The sequence below is a fragment of the Tupaia chinensis genome, unplaced genomic scaffold (assembly GCF_000334495.1).
Source record: "Tupaia chinensis unplaced genomic scaffold, TupChi_1.0 Scaffold000154_1, whole genome shotgun sequence".
Taxonomy (NCBI): Eukaryota; Metazoa; Chordata; class Mammalia; order Scandentia; family Tupaiidae; genus Tupaia; species Tupaia belangeri.
In genome coordinates, this window is record NW_006159625.1 from 3,753,346 (window position 1) to 3,757,150 (window position 3,805).

Sequence of the window (3,805 nt, forward strand, 5' to 3'; positions counted from 1 at the left end):
CAGCAGGAAGGGTCAACATCTATCAGAAGTACCACCTTCTATTCTCTAAGGACTTTCTTTCACTCATGCCCAAGACGGCAATTTTCTGTGTCTGGCTCTATCGTGACACAAGTAAAGGGAAAGGTATAGAAGGAGCCACACTTCCACCTAAGTGTTTACCTACATTCTGTTCAGAGAGTCTTCAGAGACAACCTATGATCTTATTTCTTCCATTAAAAAAAGATTTTGAGGGCCAGCAGGTGGTGTGGAGGTTGAGGTGACTGGATCCCTCATGGTGGACTCCACAGTTTGAGTCCCAGACCTAGAGGCTTAAAAATTATGCTGGGTGCATGTGTGTGCATACGTGCATGCATGCCTCAAATACCAAGAGGAGACTGGAAGAGAAGGGACATGTCCATCCCCCCTGAGAGGTGAGTTCTCAATTTCTTCTTCTCTCTGGCAAGTACACATACTCTATAGCCAAAAAAAAAAAAAAAAAAAAAGAGAAAGAAAGAAGGAAATAAAAAAAGAAAAAAAAATGTATCTAATATAGAGCAGACACTGGATCAGAAGGTGATTATGACCACCTCATCTTCTCCCACTTTCCACAGTACTCTGTGTACCTCTAGCTGCCTCTCACGGTGAGAGCAAATTTCTTCCTGTTACAAGACTGCTTAGTTGTTAACTCTATTTAGTTGCATTTCCCCCAGATCTTCCTTTCCTCCCACTAAGTTTTCAGCTTAAAAGTCAGGGCAAGCTTCTTTTATCTTCCAAACCAAACCAGCTACCCGGGCACACTCATGCCACCGTTATAAGTCTGTGTATTGCGGTAAACATACTTATCTTCCTAAGTGATACTTCTGTGTTTTATTCATGCTACTTGTCTTTTTTTTTTTTTTTTAAGAGAGATTTTTGTTATAGGTCGCGTGTACTTACCAGAAAGACAGAGAGAGACAGAAAGCGAGAAATTATCCTCCCGGGGGGATGGCCACACCACAATCCCTTCCCCTCCATTCTCCTCTTGGGGTTTTGGGCATGCATGCACACACGTCCGGCATGAGTTTCAAGCTGCTGGGTCTGGGACTCGAACCACAGTTGTCCACTGGGAGTCCAGTGATACAACCATTACATCATCTGCTGGTCCCTGTGCTACTTACCTTTCTTTCCCCATTCACCCTTTTATCCTGCAGGGATCTGGCGGGTCTTGGTCACTACTGTTGCCCTGTTTCCTAGAACAGTGCCTAGAACACATAGTAGATGCTCAACAAGTGTGTGTTGAATGGAGAGGATGAATGAACAAAGGCGTGAGCAGCAGTGTTTACTGGATGAAGACGTGGCTTCGAGACATGAAAACGTACCATATGTTTGAGAAACAGCAAAGTGTTTGCTATGGTCGTGGGCAAGGGTAAGTCTGGGTGGGAGATGAGGTGGGAAGGGCTGGGGGAGTATTTGAGGACGGACTAGATGACTCCAAGTGGATTTTTTTTTTTTTAAATCTCTAGGCAACAGAAGCCAAGGATCATTTTTAAGTAGGAAGTGTCGTGATTGGATCATGACTTAAAAAAAGCCATTCTGGTCCCAGTGTAGGATTTGGGCACCGGAAAACCAGCTGGGGTGTGGGTGGAGGTTGGGTGGGGGATTGGGGATGTTTAATCCAAGCAGGAATTGATGACAGACTGACCTAGAGTAACATTTGAAGGGGAGAAATAGCAAGTGAGGAAAAGAGAGGCATTTGTGAGGCAAAACCGATGGGACCTGGGGGCTCCTGGGAACCAGGGCTTCACAGTAGAAGGTGAAGGCTGGACAGAAACGAGGAAGCCATAAGGAAGGACTAGAAACAGCAATCTTAGTTTTGGTTGAGTCTGAGGTGGCTGGAGAACATCTTTCTCCAAATCTCTAGGAATCGTGCCACCACGCTGTTCCTCCTACCTCTTTTTCTCTTTTCTTTCCTGTTTTGAATTACTCCCCCAAGTCATGAATGCTCCCAGCTTCTCAGCATGCCAGGGAACCATGCCAGCGGGCCCCACATTCCTGAGGAAGGTACAGGGCTGTGGCCACCCCAAGGGGCGGCTCTTGGACAGGAAAGAGGGCAGGGTTGGGGCTGGGCACACACAGCCACTTCCTCTACTGCAGCAATTACCCACTGGCCAGCTGCTGCAGCCCCCCAGGCTCAGATCAACAGGATGGGACAGCCCAAGCGGAAGGAAGCCTGCAGGGAGGGACACCCCAGCAGAGAGAAGCAGGAGTTCTGGTGGAGGGGGGCAGGAAGAACTGCCCGGGCTGCTGAGCTGGCACCCCTCCAGCAGATTTAGGAGGCAGTGACAGGAGGCCATTCAGTCCTCACCCTTTCCACCCTGGGCCTCCATGGCCCTGGCCAATGGTATTATCACTATTGTTGAAGGCTAGCCTGTGCCTTAGATAGACCAGAAAAAAATAATCAAATGTCATAGGTTTGGTCATTTCTAAAATAATTAATTTCCTTTCTAAGCTCATTCTGGTTATTGGGAAAGACAAGCATTTGCACTATTGGCCTTTCGGTTACACAGAGAAATGAGACAGGTCGAATTGCAAGAGGGGCAGTGATTTTTGCCTCAAGTTCAGCCTGTCCAAAGGAGATCAGATCTCTGGTTTGCCTGAAACCGAGTTATCACTGTCTCCTTTCTCCAACGGCAGCTGCTGTGAACCGGCACAAACAGCCAAAAGGGGCAGAGAGAGTGCCAAAACAGAGCCTTGGTTCGTTCATCCGGAGGCCCCAGGGCCGCAGCATACAGGCGGCTTCCTTTCAGAGCCCCCGCCTACAGCAGACCAGCTGCGGGGGCGGGTGAAGGTTTCAGGAGACGGTGTATCTTTGACCTGGCCATCAACCCCACCTCCAGGCGTACTCCGGCGAGAGCCTGGAAATCTTTGAAGACCCAACCCCCACACGCGGTTTGCCCGCAGGGCGTTTCCGGAGGCCTTGGTCGCGGCCGGGGGTGGGGGGGGCGAGTGGGTAGGGTCTACCTTTGAAATAGCTTGCAGTCTGCAATTTAAACTTCAACTACGCTGAGCTCAAACTCGATTCCACAGCCCGGTATCCGCACAAGAACATTAAAAACTCGGGTCTGCAGCTCCCCACCACACCGTTGGTCCGGCTCTGGCGGCTTCCTCCAGCCCCCACACCGTCAGCGCCGCAGCCCAGGAGGAAGGATGGGCGGGGCGGGCACCGCTGCCAGAGAAGCAGATGGGAAAGGCGAGCCCCGCCCGCGGCTCAGTGTGGGAGGAGGGCGCGCGAGCAGGTGTCTGTTCAGCGTCAGGGTTCCCTTCCCCACCCCGGCTCTCCCCACAGCTCAGCGAAGGAAAAGGCAGCAAATGCTTCAGAAATGCAGCTCAGTCGGTCACCCGGCTCTGCTTTCTCGCCAGACGCGCAAGAGGACGGCGCTTCCAATGCTAATCTCTTGGCTCCGGCTCCTTGGCTAGCAGCCACCGCTTCCCCTGCCCGCCCGGCGTCCCGCCCACTCCGTGGCGGGTTGAGCTGGGGCCCGGCGCGGACCGAACGGGGCGGAGCGGGCATCCCTCCCCACCTCCCACGTGGGGCCGGCCCTCCGCAGTGCCTGGGCGCGCCGCCGCGCCTCCTCCTTGGGCCCGCGTCCGCGGCACCGCCCCCTAGGCTGGGGCCGAGGGCGAGGGGCGAGGGGTGCGTGAGGGGCGGGGGCGTCACTGGGTCAGGTGGCGGCGGGAGATTCCCCCCAGCAGGGCCGAGGGAACACGCTGCCCCGATAGAACGGATTGTGTACACGCTCCACTGACACAAGCTTAACGCTGCCGGGCAGCCGCTGATCCCGCCGGG